The sequence below is a fragment of the Antrostomus carolinensis genome, unplaced genomic scaffold (genome assembly GCF_000700745.2).
Source record: "Antrostomus carolinensis isolate BGI_N321 unplaced genomic scaffold, ASM70074v2 scaffold14069, whole genome shotgun sequence".
Lineage (NCBI taxonomy): Eukaryota > Metazoa > Chordata > Aves > Caprimulgiformes > Caprimulgidae > Antrostomus > Antrostomus carolinensis.
Window position 1 is genome coordinate 20,928 of NW_010336511.1, and position 10,476 is coordinate 31,403.

The window sequence follows — 10,476 nt, forward strand, 5'->3', positions numbered from 1 at the left end:
TGTCTTACAGTACATGGAGGGGGATGGGGAAATGATTCTTGGGTCTTGTGGTCATGAGTAACTTATAAATGCTTTTAAAATAATGCCATTTAATTGTGGCTAGGTTACAGCTCTCATGAGATTGCATTTTAAATTGATCCCTTTTAATTATGGATTTTTGTGTTGTTCATCTGCCATATAAGAATTATATCAATTATTTTATTAGATATTAAAGAAAATTGCTAAGTTTCTGTAGTTTCAAAAAGCATTTTGAGACCAACTTTCAGGGATACGAATGAACTAGGACTTGTGGATTTTCAGTACCTCTGTGAATCTGATGCTTTACTTTTTTTGTTTTTCTCTGTTTTGCTTGATCTGACTCAATATAAAATAATGTTATAAGGCTGTTCAGAACTATTTATTGGGTCATTAAAGTGAAGTACTATTGCTCTGTGACAAGTCTTACAAGAAATAATGAAATTCTCAAAACTGCATCATGGATAACTTTTTTTTTTTAATCATAGAATCATAGAATGATCTGGGTTGGAAGGGACCTTAAAGCTCATCCAGTTCCAACCCCCCTGCCATCAGCAGGGACACCTTCCACTAGACCAGGTTGCTCAAAACCTCATCCAGCCTGGCCTTAAACACTTCCAGGGAGGCAATGTTAACTATAAATATTGCTTTTGACATTTGATCCTAAGAGAGGGTTCTCAGTCAAGCGAAGGATGACACATGATTGCTTTTCACTTACTCATATTTCTTTAATTTGTCAGGAAGTCAAAAATCCACTCAGCTGTACACAATTGTTAGTTTGGCCAAAATTTTTTGGTATAGCAATATAAAGAAGAGTAATGCTGGCTCCATTTCTGATTCCATCTCTTAATCTTTTTATCAGCATTTCCAAGCCCTGAGACTGCGCCTCATTCATTTCACCTCCTTGGCCTTTGAGAAATTTCATGTTAATCTGAATTGGGAGCTTCCTGTTAAATTAAGTGAGATTTGAAAAAAAGCTTTTGCTGTATTTGTGATGTTGTGGGTTTGTTTTATATTAGGGATTTTATCTTTATAAGCAAAATTAGGCCCTTAGTGCCATGATATAGTAATTGGAGTTGGATCAGGGGTTGGACTTGATGATCTTGGAGGTCTTTTCCAACCCAATCTATTCTATGATTCTATGAAAATCACACGTTCAGTTGCTTGGGTTTATTGAAAATAAGTCTTTCATTTGTGTGGGTTTTTTTTCCTCCTCTTATCGTTTTAGGTTGTTACTAAGGTTTAATATCTTGACATATCACATCCACAAGTTTTTGAAACAAATGCTAAAGAGGAAATGAAAACTGATATTGTTGACATTTAAGTGCCAAAGAAGCCGCTACAAATGAGTCTTTAATGCGTATCATATAAGCATATCTATATTTTTGTCTTGCCAGTTGGTTTTAATTTTGATATATGAATGTATGGAAAGAGAAAATGTCTACAACTGTAGACCTTGTTCATAATGTAAGTGATGTGCTGTACTTTTGTTGTGTTAATTTCATTCTATACAACCTGTATTAACAAGTTGGGATAAGGAAGAGAGCCATTTATAAGATGTTCTTTCTAAATAATGTTAATCTATAAATTTCAGCAGTTACAGGTAAACTCATAAGGGATATTAAAAAAAGTTTTTTAAAAAAATCATCATTTTTACTGAGTTCCTTATCTTAGCAGAAACCCTCCTGTGGTACAGTTACTAAAAACAAGTCTTTTGCTAGTATAGTTCTTTCAATTTTTATGACCATTTTAAGCTCTACTGGAAAGAGAACTTCCTGGTGGAGTTTGCTGGTATAACTTTATGGAAACATAATTTAAGTGTAGAAAACCATAAATTCAGTACTGTGTGTCAGTTAACCAGACTGGGAAAGCTCCATTTGACTCCTTCACCTCCACAAGTTTACTTCAGCTGAGGAATGTGGTTCCCTGGACATCAACCTGTCTAAGCACTGGTAATTAATGCTACAGGGCTTGCCTAGCAGCTTGCCTTTGTTTGATGAGTAGGTGTGTACGAAGAGAGCCTCAAAGATTGTTTTCTAGGGCAATTGTTAATTGTTTGTCAGTATAAATAGGAGCCACTACATTGACCATCATGCCAGTAGCCGCAATACTCAACTTTGATTCGGAATGTGCAAGTGTGTTAATTAAGGCAGGATCTTGCAATCATGACCGTTAATTTTTATAGCAAAATGTGTTTTTTGAAGACTTTATCATAGAATCATGGAATGGTTTGGGTTGGAAGGGACCTAAAAGATCATCCAGTTCCAACCCCCCTGCCATCAGCAGGGACACCTTCCACTAGACCAGGTTGCTCAAAGCCTCATCCAACCTGGCCCTGAACACTTCCAGGGAGGAGCAACCACAGCTTCTCTGGGCAACCTGTTCCAGTGTCTGACCACCCTCACAGTGAAGAACTTCTTCCTAATATCTAATCTAAACCTCCCCTCTTTCAGCTTAAACCCATTTCCCCTTGTTTTGTCACTAACTGCCCTTATGAAAAGTCCTTCCCCAGCTTTCTTGTAGCCCCTTCAGGTATTGGAAGGCCGCTATAAGATCTCCCCGGAGCCTTATCCACACCACTGTTTTCCTTGGAAGCCTTGTAGCTCCACTTAACGCTAATTGAATGGCAGCAGTAGTTAATACCACGTTTTCCTTGTTCCCTGGTAGGTCTTCTAACATGCTGGCAGAAATATTAAAAGATAGGAGAATGTAAAGGTGGAGATGAAGTTGAGATGTTAGCTGCTTAACAAGGGAACGCCATTCTGACGTGACCACGTTGGTTCAGAAGCAAGGTTGAGACACTATTGTAGTTTTCATGGATAAATTCAAAATGATGCTTTGTTAAGTTTAACATCAGAGGTTGCGTTGGTATCACAGGAGGCACTAATGGGAGAGTGGGAAAAAGCCATCCTTCGAGTGCACTAGAGCAAATCTGGAACTGAGAATGATTCTCAGCGGGCAGGTGAAGGGGGTGCTTTGTTCAGTTGAATTTGGGCATTTAGTTGCTTCTGGCATTGACTCTATTTGTTTCATACTCTCTCTGTTATCTTTATTTCAGCTGCTGCCACCTCCTCCTCCAAGCTATCCTTTCTCTTTTGTTTACATTTTGACACTGTGCAGAAGTCTAATTTAAATGATTGAAACTTTTTTTTTTACTTCAATAAAAGGTGTCTTTGGGTTAGAATTGGTGATAATTGAGAAGAGGCTCACACAATGATTATCCTAATGAAAATGCTGATTTCAAGTGAGTGTACCTGACTCCTTACTATATTTCTTTTCATGGTCACAACCATGCAAATAAAAGTGAATCACAGACAATGTTTTTGTTCAATATGCTTGTTAAGTTGTCAGAATTGCTCTTGTCACTGGTTTAAATGGTTATGCCAGGGGCTTTGGAAAAGGGAGACAGTCTGAACTGATAGATTTTGGAAGTGCTTTGTGCCACCTGTAAGGGCCTGCTTAGAAAAATGGAAATGTTTTCTTTAGTGCTAAGTACCCCTTTTGAACCACTTACTTCTTGTTATGGCATAGTGAAATGTCATATTTCATAGTGAAATGAAATGACTAGTGAAATGTCTTAGGGAAATTGGGGTGGTTACTTCAGTCCTGGCCTGTTTGAGAGCCCATCTTAAGGAAACTGACCCCATTGTTGAGAAAAGAATGTGTCTAATGCTGTTTTGAGTTTTTTTTGTAGGTTCCACTATCCTTTCCCACACCTTTGGTTATATTTCTCCTAACTCAAGTGTTGTATTGTCAGAAAGGCTCCACAAAATTCATCAGAATTATGGAGTATTTGGATCCTGTTTATCTAAAATTAAATGTAGGTGTGGAGAGGGCTATTGTCCAGACAGAAACTGTGTGGCTAAAAGACATGCTTCACTCCTGGCTTCACATGGTGATCAATGGGCATGGAGGGAGAAGCAGGGAACAGCTTTGCTGGCTGTTGTTTGGCTGGATTGTACGTGAGAGAATATGATTGTGGAGATGATGATGCCGAGGGAAGGTAACAAGCGCCTCATGCGAGGAGACCAGGACAAACAAATCTTGCCTGCTGCATTTCTCTCTGGAGATTCAGTAATTTGTGGGTTTGTCAAAATTCCCTGTGGTTCCACAAGTGTGATCTTCATATTCTGGTATTCTGGTTTCTGAGAGAAAGAATCTGTATTCAATAGCTGACTGTAAAATCCTTTATGTGAGCAAATAAAGAACCTCGCAGGTTAGCTTTCACTGCACACAGCCCTTTGAATCTTTGGATAAAAGGACATTTAGGAGTTTGTGCTTCAAAGTTAGATCATGAAGGGGGGATAAAAAAATAGAAGGTTTGTACCTTAAATGAAAAAAAAAAAAAATCATTCTGTCATATGAAAGGGAAATTGCTATTTGTTAAGGTCACTTAGTAAAATTAGCTTCAATTAAGCATCCTTACTAAATGCAGTGGTGACTGCTTATTGTCAGAGCCACTCATCTTGTGGTAATGCCTGACCTGTGGAGTTTGTTATGATTATTAATCCTTGTAAAAAAACCAATTACACAGATAATTACACAGATTACCTGTTGAAAAGGGCCTTACCACCATACATCATTATTTGTTTCGTGCTTGCAGGAGTGTAACTGTGGTACAGAGCATTTCACAGCTTCAGTGCTGAATGATGGTGCTAAGGAAGGAAAATATTTCCTTTGTAGGAACAGAACAGCAGCGGATGCTCAGGGCTCAGTGCTCCTTCGCCAGGGGATGGAGAGCGTGGTGCTAAAAGAGAGGGGGCAAGAATCTCAAGGTGCCAGAGCACCCAGAATTATTGATGGAGCAAAACACCAGCGGAGGACAGAAGTGAGTGCTCAGCCTTTTCCCTTGCTGAAGTTCCCCCATAGTGCTCATCTAAAACTTGCAGACTAAATTTCTAACTTTCTTCCCGTTATACAGATTCCTATAAAACATCTACCTGGGCTATAAGTGACCACTGTCAAGTATTCCTCTGCTCAGCTTGTACAGGGTAAAACCAGCACATTCATCAGCTGGCACTTCCATTGAGATGGTTATTTTTTCTGTGTAGGTGACCCAGCCTTGCAGCAGGATGGTAGCTGCTCTTCCTCTCTGCAGGGCTGGGATTCCTCCTCTGCCTTCAGAAGCAGCAGGCTAATGGTGTGGGTGTGAGGCTGATGTTCTCTGTTGGTGTGTTGGGGCACACGGCGGGCAGTGCTAAACTGACCAGTACAACGGGCACTTGTGCTGTCATTTGAAGTTTGGGAGAAAAAAGGGCATGAGTGGAGCTGAAAAAGGCGTGTTCCAGTGTTCACACTGATATGCCATCCATCCCTCACTGCAAAGTGAAACAGAGCAGCAATCACAGGCAGATCTCAATGACATTTATGAATCATTATTATAATTATACTTTGTAAGAGCTTAATTCTGCAAATTCTGAGACGTGTGGGTAAGACACGAAGCGCTGCCCTTTTGCAGGCAGTGGCAGAGGACAGGGCTCGGTGCCTCTGCGGGTGTGCAGCAGGATCAGCGTGGAACGGCGCTTGCCTCTGCTTTGTGCTTTCACGCTCCCGCTGCTGTGATTTGATACACACATAAAAAATGACTGTAGGGGAAGGAAAGGGCATTATGCACACTGGGTTTCATTTCATGCAGAAAGCAATTGGATTTAAAAGTTTGCTAGCTGGTAAAAATATTTATGATGTTCTGCAGCAAACAAATAAACCACCAGTCCCAGGGATTGGGAGGGGAGGATGAACTTGAAACGCTGCAGCACTGGGAGCTTCGTGTTCAAGCCATGCTCCCCAGATAAGACACCTTTGTAGTGAGGTACATCCAGGAATGGCATGTAATGCTGTTAGTGAAGGGAAGTGCCCGTCAGACTGTGGTGGAGAAGGGCCAGTGAGTGTAGGTGGCCTTGAGGTGCTCACAGGGACTTCCTCCCCTGTGGGCTACAAGCACACTTGCCCATGGCCATGTCCCCAGCTCCACAGCCTGCCTGGCCGCCTTGCTCTAACCCCCGGCTCCCCTCCAGGGCTGTGTTTGAGCTCAGGTCTTTGCCATTGGACTTTGTTTAAGCTGCAAAGTAGGTTCATGCCCGTGCCTGACCTCTCATTGTGTTGGTCCTGACTGTATGTTTATGGGATGGTTAACAGGTGCAGGTTGTGAGTGCTGGAGGAACTTGGTTTGTGAAGCTGTTCCAGATGCTGCAGCAACAGAGCCTGGGGAAGACACCCACTCATCCTTCTCTGACCCTCATCTGGGTTTTACTGGCCTGGCTGCTGATGGAAAGCGTGTGTGTTCGGTCTGAGCAGAGGAAACTCTGGTTTGGGAGAGCAAAGGGAAATGCACTGTGTCTGCTCTGAGCTTGGCAGTGCATTGGGAGAACCTCTGGGGAGAAACACCTTGCAGTGGGCTTTCTGCTGTGAGACCTTTGGGTCTTGCTGCCTCGACATGGGCGCTCTTAGTGTCACATCTATAACAAGTGGTGCATTTCCCTGCGCTGTTCCCTGCCCGAGGCTCAGGACATGCTGAGAGCAAAGCAACGGGCTGGGTCCGATTGAACAGGCAGGAACTGAGGGAAGCAGCCCAGGGCTCTCCAACCTAAATCTGAAGAACCCAGACTCTCCAAATCCAGGCTCTGGCTCTCCTCAGCGTAGCTGCAGAGGGTGCTCGCTGCTCATGCTGCTCCCAGCCGCCCCGGCTGCTCCTGTCTCCCCGAGGTGCCCTTTCAGATCTCGCTCCCACCACCAGCAACTGACTTTCAATTAAATCCAGCTCAGATCAGCCCTTGACAACCAGCCTTCCTTGTAACTCCAGGAGGTTACCAACCAGCAGATTCTTCAAATGCATCCTAAAAAGAGACAGGCTTGGGCTGGGAGCCAAGATTTATTTTTTTTTCCCTTTCTCTCCTTTCCTTCTCTGTAGCAACTCTTCTTGCAGAGCTGTGACTCAGATGGGAGGTTGTGGGGACCGAGAGGTGATAGGAGATGCATAATGTTAATTACCTGTTGTACCTGCAGCACTTCCAGCACGTAAAACCCTCATACTCAGTTGTCATAATTAATAACCACAGAAGCAGCAGAGGGGCTCTTAGACTTTGTGATGGGGGATTTAAGCCAATTTCTAAGCACTAGAAACTTAGGAAGAGAGATGAGTGAGAGCGGGTTGTCCCATGTGTTTGCAAAGGGTTTCTTGCATCTTTCTGAAGCAGCCAGAACGTGATGCTCCGTGGCTCAGATGTGGGATCCAGCTGCTTACAAATAAGAGCTCTTCTGATGGTGTTTCTGCCTTCACCACTGCGTCAAGGATTGTCATTGTCTTCTATTAATGAGAAGGTGCTGGGTGCTGTACAGCACAGATGGAAGAGGTGGTCTTATTTTTATAATTCAGGCCTCTGTAGCATATTTTGTAGGGAGCAAAAGGGAAGGAAGGAAATGACATTTGCTTTGAGGCACTAAATGTGAGCGGCCCCGTTCTCCTGCTGTCACAGGGCACAACCAGGAATGGCTGAGGGGCGAGAGACGAGCTGAGCCCTCTGTGATGAGCAAACCAGCAAATTTAGTTGCATCAGCACCCAGGTGTAAAGGTAACTCATGTTCCAGCTAAGAGTCAGCAGGAGCTGCTGTCAGCTTGGCTGAGAAACCAGTGATCCAGAGGAACTGGGAGAGATGTGGAGCTGACCTCCTCTCCACTGGGAAGGACTTAGATTTTAGAGCAAACCCTCCTAGCTGTGGTGGAGAGAGGTTGGGAGGGGTGGGAGAATAAGAGGAACACAGGATGGGCTGGAGAGATGATGGATTGGTGGGAAATTAATGGCCAGCTGGTAAGGGACTGGTGGACAGGATACTGGGCTGGATGTGCATTTGAGGATAAGGTTGATCCTGGAAATTTCCCTGGCTCTTTGTGGGGTGGCAGCTCCATCCTGTTGGTTCAGGAAGATGAGTAAGAGCCTCTGGTATTATCCCCTAAGAATATTGTGTGGAATAGGAGGCACTTGGTGATATTTTTGCATTTAATGTGATTTATCAGAAACCTGGCTGGGGTGGGGGGGTTGTGTGTGACCTCGATAGCACCTTCACCCTCCCAGAGTGACTGCACAGGCGGCCTCAGCGGTAAAGCCACAGAGTCTGTGTGGGGCCTTGGGTGCAGGAGGTGAGGTCCCACCTCCCTGCCCTGCTCTGGGTGGGGATGTGTTACAGCTGCTTGGTGGGAATTGGTCCTGTCCTCGCGGCTGCTGGCTGGCCATAGGGCACAGTGCCTCAGCAAAGCTCCTGACCTCCTTTGCAAAGCACCTGCAGATGAGTGGGTGGGAATAAGCAGGTGCTAAGAGCCCAAGGGGAGCAGAGGAAGCCTCTTCTAGCTGGCAATAAAGTCCTGAATGTGCAGCATCTCTCCCCAAGGCATCATTTTTCCACCCACCAAGCTGGAGCTGGGGCAGCCCATAGCTGGGGTTAGCTGAGCACGCCACGCTCATGTCATCCCCTGCTGGGGCTGGTTTGTAGCAGCACTTGCTGGCAGAGTTCATTGCTCTGTTGGGCACATACAGCTGCTGACCTGCATTTGGCTTCCCCGTTATCTAGTGGAGACACAATTCCAGCCTCTGTAATTAATGACTCTCTCCTGCCAGGGTCTTGGGTGAAGCATCAACACAGGAAATTGGCCAGGCTAAGTGGTGGCTGTGCTCAGATTCCGGCTGCAAGGGCAGACCTTAGGCAGCTGAGATGAATTGTGGCTGGTCTGCTGAATTCATTTTTCATCCTTGGGTCTGAAGGCAGACATGACAACAGCTCCTCCTCTGCCTTGGGCCTCATTTACTGCAAATATCCCACACGTTGATGCAGAAAGAACAAGACTTGTAGGTCTGTATCCCTGGGGGTTACCTGTTGTCCTGGTTTTCAGCTGGGATAGAGCTGGTTTCTGTTTAGCAACTGGAACAGCGCTGGGGTTTGGGTTCAGCTGGGATTTGTTAGGAGAGAAACACTGAGAACATCCCCATGTTGGCATTTGTGTCCCTGGCACTGAAGGACTTTGTGTTCTGTTAGTCCACAAGCACAAGATTTGGGGGGGGGTGAGGAATATTTAAATTAATAAGCTAAATTGGCATTTGGCTCTGCCAAGGGGCAGGAGATTCATGAGGGGCTCTTCCTCTCTGGCTCTCTCTGGCTTTCACTCGGGCTCTGGCTCTCCCGGGATTGCGGTTTCGGGTCAGGATTGTGGCTCCTGCAGGATCGTGATCTGGGAACGGGCCGGGCTCGGTCAGTGGGTGGTGAGCAATTGTGCTATGGATCACTCATTGGCATATTTTATTATTATTATTATTAAATAATATTATTTTAAGTTGCATTTTATTTCAATGATTAAATTGTTCTTCTCTCACCCTCTGAGTCTCCTTACCCTCGCCCCCCAGTTCTCTCCCCTTTACCCTGGGTGGGGGCAGTGGGTGAGCTGCTGTGTTTGGCTGCCAGCCCAGTGCTGGCCCAGTGCAACCACCACAGTCTTTTGGTTTTGCAATGGCATTTGGTGACCAGACAGTCCAACGCCGCTCCCTAAGGAGACAAGGTTACAAGATAGGGGATTAATTCTCAGTGAGCAAGCAGACTGATAAAAGGCAACACAACCACTCTGATCTGACCTTGGGTTTGGTTAATCTCAACACCTCACCCCAGATGTTGGGTTTGAGATGCTGTCAGGCTCCCAGGCACGGTGACAGTGTGCACTGTGGTGATTGTTTCAGAGAAAAAGCAATTTATTTAGTTTGTAGTGAAGCGTAAGATTACACATGCAGCAGGCTGCTTATTGTTTAAAGGAGACTCCTGTTCCCACAGCCCTCTGCTCACTTATTGCAGCCTTTTGTAGGCATCTGGATTCTGGCTGAATCCTCTCCTCTGCCTTTGGGGTCAACTGTGAAACCCTGTGTTTGCTTTGGGAGGCAGCGGGGATAAATTGTGTTGGCTGGGCTGGGACACCTCGGGTTGTAGCAGGCAGCTCAGGATGTGGCTCTCTTGCCAAAGTCATTGCTGTAGGCAAAGCAGATGTATGGCCAGACTACTGTCCCCTTCCTGCTGCTGCTCCAGGAGGGGCTCTGGGAGATCCCGAGGTGTGGAGGGGCTGGTTTAGGTTTCCTTTTTTCTCCCCAAATATCTTCCAAATGGCCGTGCACAGTCCAGCCTGAGGTCCAACTCCAGTCGGTGCGCGGCTGCACTGCTCTGCTTGGGTCCAACACCAGTAACACCAGGGCAACCCTCTTCCTGGGCAGCAGAAAGCAGCAGTTGGAAGCTTGTGCTTGTAGAGAAAACAAGCACAAACTCCCACAGTGGACTCTGAGCAGTTACCTCTCTGCTTTCCCCTCTCTCCTTTACTTTCTCTGCTTCTCATCTGCCTCCCCTGTCACTTTATCTCTTCCCCCCCAGCCCCTTGCTCCTTCTTTCCCCTGTAGCTATGCTTGGTAGGTAGCTGTGGTCACATCTATCTCAAAGGTT